We start from the raw sequence: 14,214 nt of genomic DNA, 5'->3' as shown, positions 1-14,214 counted from the left end.
TGTTATCGATCGATGGTGAACTTCATATTATATATACATATATATCTTAAACACAACATTGCAACAGTGTTGCATGCACAAGTGTGTAATTGTATACCATGCATGCATGAGTTTATTGCTGCATGTGCCTATATAGCTTTATAACCTATTATAACTTTTTACATGTGCTGTTGCAAGCATGTTTACAGTAGTTGCAAACTATAATGTATTGTTATACGAACTGTACTATTATAATTATAGTCTATATACAATTATTATATCTGTTAAGAAACCAATGGTTATAATTATGGAAGAGTCTATATGTGTTTGGGGATCTGTGCCATTATGTATTTTAACTTAAACTTTCTAATAAAACAATCATTTCGTTGATTGCTTGTATCACTTCATGTATGATATTGATGGAGTCTGTCCAAGCATGTAGCAAATTTAAAACATGCATATTTGCATATATAGAAAGAGTAAACAAAGTTACATTAAATGTCATGCAATTGAAGAAATGTGCTTGCAATTGAGTCTATTCTATCGCAAACAGGTCAGTGACATACTGGTCTATATATTATTATCTAGCTATCATATCAGTAAGTAATGCATTATATACAATGAGTCATCCATCTTTTCAGCCTAAAGTATGCAAAAAGTATGCTGCTAGGGGGAGATGGTTAATTGTATACTATTAATTAAATAAAATTAATAACCAAAATGTAAGATTAAAAAATACTTTAGACCAGCTGATTAATAATTCATACATGTTCCTATATAAACTACTGGACTTATACTGAAACTGAAAGGCCAGGATAAGGATAGTATAAATATCTGTATTATAATTTTTATATGCATTTAAATGATGATACTTCCCCTGAGTTTATCTGTACCTTGATCTGTTACAGTTATATAGTTATACAGTATTTAATTTTTTCAAGAGTACTGTAATTTTCAAGAAAAGTTGCATGCATTTTCAACGAGTTATAAAGAACTTAACACTATTAATATCAGGTCAAAATTTTCATTTAATGACATACTCCTACATTGAGTCATGGTGCTTCAAATAATCACTATTAATTTGTGACTGGATTTACGAAAAAAGGGTTTTCCACACATCTAATTCCATAAACTTGGGAGACGATTCCTTAGTGTTCAAGTAATATAACATAATTATTATCCTGAAACTTTACCATGTATTCAGCTATGTTAGTGCTCACTTCTGACCAAATTACAAGTCAATATAGCTCTTTCCATTCTAAACATATGAATTGCCAAAGTTTGCAAACTGGATGTGTGTGGAAGAGTAGGAAGACCCCCCATTTTGCAAATCTGGTCATATTTGTACATTTGCATGGTATGTGGTTAGTAAATTGTTTGTAACAATCACATCATTCCACCTTTCCATAGTCACAACAATGCCACATACTATCACTGACTACCCATGCATGGCACTTTTATGTTGACACAAGTAGAAAGGTCATCAGTGATATCAATTGAAATTCATCATGTGGTTATAGGTCTCCAAACAAATCTTAGGCCTGGATCTCCAGTAAGCACGTACACTGCCTTTGGATCCTTACTGTGTACACATAAACATAATCAAATGTATAGTACTGACTTATGACTAATGTGAGGAATAAAACAATCACTATGGAAAATTTAATGTATTATATACATGATTTATTTATTTGATTTAATGCACAAAGAACTCAATCATAAGTGTATAAAAGTGCATGTGTGTAATTTAGTCTGAAAGTCATCAACATTTTCAACAGCAACAACCTCGATAGGGAGGGAATTCCAGATTTTGATGGTTGATGGCAGAAATGAGCGGTGGTAGCAGTTGACCCTGGTAGAAATAGGGATGAATCTTTGATTGTAACCTCGTGTAATTGTGGAGGATGGGTGAAGATATGGTAGAAAGTCAATTGAAACTGCATTATGTAGCATTTTGTTCAACATAGTAACTTCAGCATAATTTCTCCTGTCCTCTAGCATTAGCCAATCCAATCTATTAAGTTACATTTGAGAACAATTATAGGCATTTACAGTGTGAATGTTGTGTCTGTATTGTGTTATTGTAAACTGTTTACACATCATCGTCTACTAATGTTAACTCCCTTGCTTACATTACATATGTTAGACCTATAGTAGAGTATACTTCGGTTGTTTGGTCCCCACATATTCAGTCACTTCTAGAAATGATACAACGTAAAGCAGCTCGATTTGTTTTTAACTGTTATACTAGAAACACCATTGTGACAGCTTGTACAGCAATGTTGAATCGCTGTTTTCTGTTTCTCCTGTAAGCAGAAATATATGTATATCTGTAACCACTGCATGTATGTAGCTTACCTAGCTCAATATGTATAAGCATCTTGTCTTTGCAGTCCCATCAGAACATTTTTACGTCTAATGTAGATACAAACAGACCTTTTACATTATACATGCAAAGTGAAATGTGTATGTAGCAAAATACACAGTACTGTTACAGTAAATTTTAAACGTTGAATATGTTAAGTCATCTAAACCTTCAATGCAAAATACCTTTACTGTTAAATCACTTTGACAAGCAGAGTAGTGTAGTAGTAACAAAACTATCTCTATGAAAAGTGAACTCATGTTTGCATAGAAGAGCTGTAGCCACCACACATGCACCCATTACCTAAATTTACTTGGCAGCTGGATCTAAGATGTATTGACAGACATTGACATGAATGGCTCACTAAGCAGCCACCTCCTTAACCACCTCTCTGTATGTAGTGGCCACCTTCTTAACCACTTCTCTATAGTGACCGCCTCAAGTAGTTTCCAAACACAGCAAAGGAGTACTACTGTACATGATGTGTTTTCTAAAGCAAATTCTTTAGCCAGTAAACGGTTCATTACAAGTTATGATGGGTGTGTCCACCCACCATTCTAGTTAAAATACTTCACAGCACACAAGGAAAGCCCCATTCAATGTTCTCAAAGATCAGTCATCCTCATTCAAGTTATCACAATGATAATGATTAAGTGTAAGAAAGCTAACCTTTATACATATGGATGCTTGTTCGTTGAACATAGCTAAGCCTCCTTTAAGGTTGAAACTTGTTCACAAGCATGATGTGAACATACAATCATACTACACGGAGACATATGGTTTTCCTATATCCAATTTCACGAAACAAGGTCCATGCCCACAGCTGTCCTACAGCTTAACAGCGCATCGGGTTAAAGTTACTAAACAAACTTTAAAATATCTTAAAGAGGAATTAATTTTATTGCTATGTATGATAACTGCTTTGTAGAAATAATTGATCAAATTTCATAGCTTGCAGGCAAATGCCAGATAGTGACAGGGGACTGATACACACTGTTAATTTTATATATGTCATATCTGATGACTGATACTTTCATTCACTTTCCTTACTCACACTTACTGAAGTACCACAATCCACCTACATAAACCACAGTATGCTGTAACACACTGACTAGTGTATATATATGGTTACACTGTCATTAAATAGGTCACTGCATGTCAAACAGCTTACCCTAACTATGTATTAGTAAGGCTGTACCGATACCACATTTTACAGCCGATACCGATATCTGATATTTATTGTCTATTTCCGATACAGGTTTTCTAATACCCCGATATTACATATTCAGCCGATACTTAATAATTGTAACCGATATGTACTATTGTGAGATTTAGTATCATAATAGCTGTGTTAAATTTACTAAAATTTATTGTTCACAAGGAGCTTTTATTCAAAATAGTCTGTTTTTGGTCAGTATAAGGACAGAGTAATATCATACAACAAAAATGTATTACCATAGATAATACGTAGTATATATTATCTATGGTATTACCAAAAAAGTGGTACAAAAAACCCTCAAAAATGAAAAACCCCTCAAAAATGAAAAAACACACCACATATTCACTATGAGAGTTGAACCCAGGGCAGCTTACATTGCAGTCCAGGATCTTACCACTAAAGTCACTTGTGAAGAATAAGAGATTTAAATAGTACTTATAGTATTTTTACTAGTGCTTACACTACTATAGACCTACAATTTACCAATACCGATAATCGTGATATCGGTATTGGTACAGCCCTATGTATTAGGGCCCAACTTAAACAATTATGACAAAACACCTACAAGGACTTGCAAGTGATTACAGTTCAGTACGGATTATAGGGTAATTGTCCGTGAAATCAGCAACATCATAAAGAATTAATGCTAATTGCATTCTTGAATTTTTAAATTATGGAAAGAATGTTTTAATGGAGTATGAAAGATTATAATTAAGACTCCCTGGGCAGTCCTCACTTTGTTATTAGAAGTGCTGTCTTCTCTGGTGGCTGTTATCCTTCATTTCATACTTGAAATTATTCATCACGTGACAAAGCCTCCAATAGACCCAGCTTTGACAAAAAGTCAAACTACACTTACACCTTCACAGGGATTCACAGGGAAATATTTTATGATAATTTTATGCATTGATACTCATATCCTACAGTGCATTCATGTCAGCAACAATTTATTTGCTGGCAACCAAAAAACATGCAGTTATTGTAATGTACTCAACAAAATAAAGGCTATAGAACTATTATATATATATATATATATATCCACCCCAAAAACACCTTCGCTGTAAAAAAGGTGCGCCCAAGAAACCACAAGTACCTGGAACCCAATGTAAAAAAGAAAAAGAAAAATCAGCTTAGCTGAAGTGAAAAGTAACTGGTAACTTAAAGGGCTGATATCTTAAGCGGCCAAGAATACAATTACTACAGTTTAATCCATGCAAGAACACCTTGGCTATAAAACAGGTGTATACATGAAAGTAACTGGCAACTGAAATGGCTGATATCTGAAGCGGCCAAGAATGAATGGTCATATACAACTAATCCAAAAATTTAACACTGAACCTTTATAATTCAGCTGTGTTCTATATTCACTCTTGCTGCATCGTAAAGTAATTTCTTTTAGCTGGTAATTTGGCCGCCTTTTTTAATAGTCAGTATAATAGAGCAAAAAAAGGCGGCCAAATTACCAGCCAATTAGAGTTAAAAGAAATTACTTTACGATGCAGCAAGAGTGAATATAGAACACAGCTGAATTATAAAGGTTCAGTGTTAAATTTTGGATTAGTTGTATATGACCATTCATTCTTGGCCGCTTCAGATATCAGCCATTTCAGTTGCCAGTTACTTTCATGTATACACCTGTTTTATAGCCAAGGTGTTCTTGCATGGATTAAACTGTAGTAATTGTATTCTTGGCCGCTTAAGATATCAGCCCTTTAAGTTACCAGTTACTTTTCACTTCAGCTAAGCTGATTTTTCTTTTTCTTTTTTACATTGGGTTCCAGGTACTTGTAGTTTCTTGGGCGCGCCTTTTTTACAGCAAAGGTGTTTTTGGGGTGGATATCACTCATTTTTGTCAGTGATAGACTCTACATTTGGTTTAAAAGCTAATTTTTTGGAAATGAGCAATTAACATTAATGCAGAATATTATCTAGGAGAGTCAGTAAAATCCATACATAATAATGATTGTTTCATAACACTAAATTCGGAAGTATGAATTTACGGTGTAGTACGACTGTTCTATTAGAGTAAATTTATCTTTACTGCCTGCACGTCATGAATATATCTCATATCTGTGCATGTTAAATGCTTCAGACACCTATAATTAAACTTGCAAGTGCCTAATTAGTTCACAGTTGCTACACAGCTATAAATACATTTGTAATTGTTATCATCATAATCATTTATCATGTTATAACCATTTTTTAATATTTTGGTCACAACTTCAGGATTAGAGCAGCAGAGAAAGGAATAGAGGACTCAACCATCAAGACTTGTATATGGGAGATGGAACAGTTTTGCGATGGACAATGCCGGTACTAACCCCTCAAGGGTGTTGCAGTACAGTATAGATGCAAGACCAGAGCCTCGATCGTCACCTTTTGACTGTGGTCACAACTTCAGGATTGGAGCAGCAGAGAAGGGAATGGAGGACTCAATCATCAAGACTCGGGGAGATGGAATAGTATTGCCATGGACAATGCCAGCACTAACCCCTCAAGGATGTCACAGTGCAGTATCGATACAACCACTCCAACCAGTGCATAACACCAGAGCTCGATCATCACCTTTTGACTGAAATTTTTATACTTGATGAAGCAATTAAAACAAAAAAGTTGTAGTACTTGTACTTTCCTGAGGGAACATGTCCCCAGAGTCCCAGACTTCCTTGCTTGTTCAGCAGAATAATAGGATTGAGCCTTACTACCACTTTCACCTTTATTCTTGGCCTGAATGTACATATCAGCAACATAATACAGTAGCTGTAGATAATGCTAGTTAATGCCCCTAGGCAGAGCTATAGGGGTGGGAATTTTTCCCTACTATTATACTATCATAGTAGTTCTTCTCGCAGTTCTTTGCCTGGCCATCATCAACTGCTGTCCATCAACTGCTGTCAAAACATTAGTTTCGTCCCCCAGACCCTTCCTCAAGCATGCTTATCACACAAAAATAACGTAGTTTAGCAGTGCACAAACAATTATTCATTGACAGCTTATACTACACTTACCGCATTGTTGAACCATGTATACCACCAGATTGACAACTAACACGTGATCTATTTAGGGGAAATCTCGTGGAAAGTCCCTAATTACCTTAAGCGGACACTCATGATACTGTGTTGTAGTAACTATTTGTTTCATAATATTATGCTGTTGTCTCGGAATGGCACAATTTTTGGGCAACCAGTGTGAAGTCCAGTGGTACAAACATTGTATTATGACCAAGTTGTGATAGCGTACTTTTGTTTGACTAATGTCCTAATGTTCTGGTTTGACTAATGTCCTAATGTTCTGGTTTAACATGCTTACCCAACAGTTATGTTATTCATTAACTTAGCCTGGGATATAATTTTTGTTCATTTTGATTTTGATTATCCATGCTATTATTGACACAGCCCGGCATATTGATTTTTTGTACATTCTCTTTTAATTCAGTGCCTGCTGGATTGTGTCATCAGATATCGAAACAAGTGTTTTTGGTGTTGCGACCGATGTTCCAGGTCAGTTGCATGAGTGTTTAATTTAAGGTTAACTTCAGTGCCTGTTTATTATTTTACAGGTCTCAGTATCGTCATGCTGACATACAAGAAATCATCACTATTGTTGGAACTATTTTTAGTCAAGTCTTGATGTGATGTTAATTAACATTGTTACACATTGTTGTATGTTTACCATATGGCAAGAAATTATCATGGCCATCATGAAATTTGAATATTGTGTAAGTTGTGTGGACCAATCCCAACTCATACATGGTCACTGGCAAACCACGAACCACATTCGAGCCACAACACCACCAACCACATTCGAGCAATCCATTACAAAATTTTGTTGCACCATTTGTGTGTGAATAATACTTAATGAAAGCCACAACACAAGCTACATGGTACACACTACATAGAGGTGGTAACCCCTAAAGGCTTGTTACCTTTTATATTCACCTTATCGGCCTTTGTGGTTAATCTATTAAAAATTACATGTAAATAGAGAATTGAAGAGTATGCTTAAAGCACCTTCGCTAGTGATTTTGTTCTAAGACAACTGCGATTTATAAACGCTCGCATGGGGTGTGGTACTACATGGAATTTAAAAGATTTCTGCTTAAAACGCCATCCCTAGGGAACTTACGGTTCAGCACGCTGTCACAACTTGTTTATCAGGCATTAGAGTTTGTGTCCACGTCGTGTCTTTAAAAGTTATTGTAGGGATTAGAGGTTGATTGAAGAAAATACGCGTATAGGCAAACCAGGATTGGATAATGTCAGTGCTAGATGGACTATACAAACACGGCTATGTTGACTGGTTGACTGGTATAACGTGACAGTAGTTGTAACATAAGGTAGAGAAATAAAGTGAAATACGCCTATTTTTTTATTTTGCGATGGTTACTTTTTAATTTTAGCGAGGTCGCAAGAAAACTATGAAAATGATAACGACTCCTAAAGATTTTTTATCACGTAACGCAATACAAATCTATTGAGAGATGTTGCATAATTTAGGACTAATATTGCAAAACCGGCCCTACACGTAAATAACTCACAGTAGTGGCAGCGCGTCTTTTAATTGGGCGTGCGCTTTGTAGTTTCTTGGCCGCGCGACTCACTACCGTGAGTCTTGATATATATATATATATATATTGCCTGCAAAAGTAGTTTGTTCTTAACTGTGCTTGTGCTAATACACATCACACAGCTGTCCCAATCTTCATCCGATTGAAACTATCATCACCATACATACACATGGTAATACCTGGCCTTAAATAAAGGCCAGAGGAAAGCTACAGTCACGCATGAGAATGACAATGAATGAACCAGCTGACCATTAACTGATAAGTGAATGAGCACAATGCATTCCATGGACTAGACCCATGGACTCACTGACAGACAGGGCTTGAAACAGGAGACTGTTTTCACGAATATTATATACACACTAATATATTCAAAAGATGATGATAGAAATCTTAGTTAGGGTACATAGTTGTCATTAATTTAAACTATAACCATGACAAATGCACTTGTAGCTAAAAGTACCTATTGCCAAGGGCGTAGGCAGGGGGGTTCAGATGGTTTGGACTAACCTCCCTTTCAGAGGCAGAATTAAAAAAAATTTAAAAATCATACCAAGTCTTATAGCCCTGGAGCTCTCCAGTAGTTACTTACCCACTGGCTCCTCTGTAATACTCTTGAGGGTCACATCACTTTAATGCTGAACCATTGCAAATTTTATCTATTACATCACGTGATCAATTGCGCACATGATGCACAGTATGAGTGAAATGGCGAAGGACTGTGTTGAGACATATTACAAGGCAGCTGCTGCTAAACTTGAGTGGTCGTGTTATACATGTGTCTAGGTTAGAACAAACTGTGAATTGTTGATGTATATTTAACTGATGAATGGTTTGTTTATTTGTTACATGTTGCGGGCACGTGGTGTCTTGAACATGTTGGAGTACAAACCAAGACCATCAACAGGAGGACTGGTCGAGAATAATGTATGCCTGGAAAGAAGTATTGCCAACTGCCAAGGGACTCAAGTGTGGAGGGCTTCCATGTGCTATGAAATTGAAGTTGGCTATCAGTATGCTGTCTGGAAGTGAAGATTAGTTAGTTTTACAATAGGTTTATAGTTTCTATAAGCTGCATAAACAGCAGTGTGTACACTGTAAATTCAAATCGGTACAAATGACCCAAATTTTTGGGTTGTTTTACCTGCAATTCAAATGACCGATTTTTTGGTAGTAATGACCCAAGGATGTACTTTGTTATTTAAGATATAGTTATATTGCCCAGATGCCCTAAAGTCTCTTCAACCTCTAGCCAAGTGTTTGAAATAACCTTACCATCATGGTTATTTTAACCATCTGTGGTAAAATTAACTCACATCACAAAATATTCGTTTATTTGTTTGTTTACATTAATTAACAAGTCAGTCATCATTAGTAATTACATACATTAATCTATCTGTGACACATATTCGCAATAGTTGTTACGTACTGCATCTTAATACTTTAAACATACCTGATCTTATAGAAGTTTCAAATTGTATATGTGACCGGGCCTGCAAAAATAGGGCATGTGGGCACAAACTATACTCCGCCACATAACATCTCATATCTCAGTATTCGGATAGAATATATTCATTCTATAACTTGTACTGTAACGCCAACTAATTGTTTAATAACTGCTGAAAATTTCATGACCAAGCAGTAATGGAATATAAAGTTATGATTCATCACAGTTTCAAAAAGTAGGCAATTTTTATGTGCCCACATGCCCTATTTTTGCAGGCCTGGTCACATATAAAACCAATGTCTCCATGTTCACTTTTGATTGTGGGATGTAACACAAATGTTATAATGGCTAGTGTACTGCAAATTTAACCATGTAGCTGGTCATCTAATCTGTGCCATAGTAGACTTGACCATACACACTGAAATTACCCAAATATGTTATTTCAACATCCTAAGTGAACAGTTATATTGACCTACCCTTGTTATTTTGACCAATTTAGTCCAAAAGTCTACCCTAGTTATAACCACTTTTAGATAGTCATTTTAACAAAAAAATTTGTAGGTTAAATTTACCCATGGAGGTTGAATTGATCCATTTGAATTTACTTTGTAGTTTTAGCTAGTTAGATGCACCTTTCGATGTTATTGCTTAAGGGAACATTTTATGTATACTTCATTTTCGTTCAAACATGGTCTAGGGGAAGCACCCAGGCCTTCCCCTTAAGGCATTCCACTTTAACTCCGAACCCCTTCAAAAAAATCCTGGCTACGTCCCTGATTGCTCCATCACCAAAACTAAAAATCTACTATTATACCAAGTGCTGCTGCAGTAATGAACAAACCAGATATACACTTTATGAATACTACAGCATCACTGTATTGTCTAATCAAATATTCCATGCATGACTTTGTGAAGACTAAGTAGCAACAATTGTGAAACAATAATATCAAGAGTTAATAATATTAACTCTTGATAATATGCATTGCAAGAACTATGTAGATACGGTATGGATTATGTGTAAAGCTCAAACTGTGTGTCCTGTCTTCCAGTTTGTAAGCAAAACACACCACACCAAGTGAATGAGTAAGTACTTTTTAAAAAAAAAATTTTATTAATGCTTTACAGCACAAGTGCTGAAGGTCTGTAGGACACCTGGTCCTACAGCCTGCTCAAAGACTTTAGCTACATAAGGTGTGTTTGAAAAGTTGGAGGGAGAAAAAATCCATGACTGGACCTAGGTGGCCTCGAACAAGCAGCCATCCGATTTACGCTCGAACTCTTACAGGAGTCTGCCAGGTGGTCAGGATGTTTTCTCCTTGCTATTTTCATGCATAGGAACTCTAGAGAGTAGGGTGACAACAGCTGATGCATGAGGATTGAGGTCACCACTGTACCCCTCAGCTGAGCAGTGTACCCCTCAGCTGAGCAGTGTACCCCTCAGCTGAGCACCTTATCGTGTTTGATTTAAAAATTATATCTTAATCCATTGCTACAAATCCTACCCCAACACAAAAGAAAAAGCAGCTACTACATACATAAACAACCCATAGCAGAAAAATCTCAAAATGAAACGAATAATTATTCTATGGCAGAACTATTGTTATGCATATCAGACAAGCAATGGACTGGACCTAATGGGGATAATGTGCACTTTGTGGATGGTGAGTATATACAATGCATAAGCTAATCAAAACACAGCAGCCAAGCAAAACACAGCAGCCAAGCAAAACACAGCTATTGCTCCCCAGCGAATTAGCACTGGGAAGCCTCAGTTACTTGAGTTTGGTGCAGGGAAGTCCTCTTGGTGCAGCACTCGTAAGCCACACAGAAAGAAGTCACGGAACCCGAAGTTCCACAACGACCCCTACACCCCTAAGAGAGACAACGACAGTTTGGTATTAGCTTTCCCAGAAAACACCAGGTACCCATTAATGTTATAGCTGCTTCCCCAGTTGACACAAGGTCACCAGGTCTTCATTTTACAACCGAGTACTCTGGAGCAATATGGGTAAAGATTTTTGTTTAAGGAAGCAACAACAAAAACAACACTAACTTAGTATAATTGGGCATGACCCTTCTGATTAACAGGATGATGCTCTAGCCACTTGGCTATTCTGCCTCTCTCTCTCTAACGCACACACACGCACATGCACGCAGTGAACCAGCACTGGAACACCTGTGCATTACCCAGGTGATATGAGTCAGCACCAGCAAATATCCTGGGACAGGACAATTACTCACAGGAGGCTGTATAATGTCTCACAGGTGAAGATATGGACCTTCACCCACTCTGTGATACACGGACAGTTGGCATTTATGTATGCCTCCCTGGTTTATACCAGGTGGCCATTGATGTAACAGATGGATGGATACTAGACACACAGACACACTACACTATCTGCTTTATCAGTAGATAAGGTTGGGTTGAAAGGCTAACCTGTGCCAATAGTAGCAAATACAATGAATAACACATTATCATCTCACTTGAAATTACATATTATACATGTGTGTGTGTGTGTGTGTGTGTGTGTGTGTGTGGTTGGCGCTTGCTGTGTGAAAGGTGGTCATTGGGTTGAGTCAGTTTCGTCTAACACGCACATTATTTCTTTTTTCTTGTGATCAAAAAGTATCTGCTATATGCTGTATTGCCTATTGTACCTGCAGCACCATGAAATCGCTCTGCTAAAAGGATAAATTAATATGTATGAATTTCTTGCCTATGTCATGATATACAGCAATAGAGGAAGCACTAAAATAGTTCTGGAAATGTGGCTTGTGATTTAACATTGAACGATCAAGGTGATTTAAACATTATTAATTGACAAGCAGTCTTCACAGACGCTAGCTAACCCAACTCAGCGGTTGAAATAAAAATGAGTAACAATTCAAGAGCCAATAGTTTACTAACAGTATCATGATGGGATAGAACCACAACCTTTTCTACAGGCCTGAACATTTACGTCAATAATAATGTGGTGTTCCCATAATGTTTTAGTGAAATCATGGCATGGTGTTGCACAGGCATGGACTGCAGGCGGATCTGCGACTGCAGTTAAAGTCCAGTGCCTTTCCCATGGTTAGAGTTTAAGTGGTGACTGTACAAGTCACTCCTTGCATCTGTGGCTTTCACAACATGTTTGCTAGTTCATGCGACAGGAACATCCAAGGGAACATCATGAGACCTCGTCTCGTGCGTGCGACACCCATCTGTGATCAGGCATATTGCAGGGTATGGATACAGCCGAGGATACAGCGTAGAGTAAGATGACACACTGCCTTAGGCCATTTATAATACACAAGCACTTTGAATTCACACTAAACTCACAATAAACTTCTAGTCTCACTAAACTCCAATGCATCCGGAGAGACAGTCAAGGCGCTACTCCACACCCGCATCCTTCTATATGGCAATAATAGCAGCGCTACCCAAACGTGCGACTATACACGGTGATACTATTCAGGTATTGCCTGATATAACACGTGACTTTTCCTCAGATAACTACCTGAATATATTACGAGAATCGGGTGACTTAATTCTTAGACTTAGAAGATCGCGCATAGCGTCTCTGCGTGGTGAGTATAGTCTACTTCCTCAGTGTAAGCGCACAGTCGCGATTTGCTACGAGCGACAATACAAGCGCTCTCTCAGAGACATAAAGAAGTGATAGCACTGATACCAGAGATTATTCATTGTTATGAATATAGTTTCTATGAACCATATTTCCTTTCCACGTAAAGCCTAAAGTTGGGTGGAGTCAGTGTTAGTGTTAATTAAAATTAAAACTATTTTTGAGTGCCATAATTGTCTGACCACATTGTGTAAACAACATGGCTTCATGCTGTTGATAACCCATTGCAGCTATACACAGTACCTGACTGCTGTTGTGAATGATGTGTGTGCATGTAGATTAGCTTCAGACCTTCAGTGCTGGTCACTGTAAAGTGTTAATAACACTTTGTGGGAATTCATGCATTCATATACATGTCAACATAGATTTCTTCACTGTGATAAAGTCAATGAATACAATACTCACATGAACAACAAACTCTAACTGTACAAACTATATTGTACTTAGCATTTATGCTACTGTGCACCAGTGAGCCAATGTTGTAGTCCATGCACCCATGGAAAATCTGTATATGATTCTTCTTATTGTGTACAGTCTTGGCTAAAATAATAAATGCCAGTGCACAGCCACTGACTATCTTAACTTATAATTATATGCTTGTCAGAGTTCCATGCCTTCAATTGTCTTATGACAGGTGGCTATAGCTCAGTATCGTACCATTTGGTGTGTGTATATTCATGAACATTGCATTAGGATGCCAATGTGACTAAGAGACTAGAGTCCTGACACATGTAGTAAGACAAGTTAGACAACAGCTGCTCACTGTTGTGTGTAATGTATAGTCTTGTCCACCACCAATAGCAGTCAGGTAAATACTCTAATAATGTAGTCAAGTGTGTCTGATAACAACAAAGCTTACATTGAACTTGACAGCCACTAATTGTAAACTGCTCCACGTATCTACAACAATTATCATTATCAATAAAACAAATCCATTACTGGCTTAATAAAAAGTACACAAACTATAGATCAATAAAAAATTGGAAATTTAAAATGGGAATAGGGATCACT

At 37.0% G+C, this 14,214-nt stretch overlaps 2 long non-coding RNA genes across 3 annotated transcripts; one reads left to right on the top strand and one right to left on the bottom strand.

Annotated features, from left to right (window-relative positions):
* Positions 1–1,598: 1,598 nt before the first annotated feature.
* LOC136252395 (uncharacterized) lies at positions 1,599–13,096 on the bottom strand. Of its 2 annotated transcripts, none has more exons than XR_010699537.1 (4): positions 12,900–13,096; positions 2,338–3,422; positions 2,112–2,285; positions 1,599–1,993 (listed from the first exon to the last, which is right to left on the bottom strand). It is a non-coding gene; the product is annotated as an uncharacterized lncRNA (long non-coding RNA). The 2 variants fall into 2 exon arrangements; XR_010699538.1 differs by having other exon boundaries at positions 1,608–1,993; positions 2,338–2,394.
* On the top strand, positions 6,944–7,275 carry LOC136254217 (uncharacterized). The gene is made up of 2 exons (XR_010700372.1): positions 6,944–7,063; positions 7,123–7,275. It is a non-coding gene; the product is annotated as an uncharacterized lncRNA (long non-coding RNA).
* Positions 13,097–14,214: the final 1,118 nt, after the last annotated feature.

Source organism: Dysidea avara, chromosome 4 (assembly GCF_963678975.1).
Source record: "Dysidea avara chromosome 4, odDysAvar1.4, whole genome shotgun sequence".
In the NCBI taxonomy this organism is placed as follows: domain Eukaryota; kingdom Metazoa; phylum Porifera; class Demospongiae; order Dictyoceratida; family Dysideidae; genus Dysidea; species Dysidea avara.
Note: the sequence above shows the minus strand (reverse complement) of the source record. Positions and strands in the feature narration are given on the sequence as shown.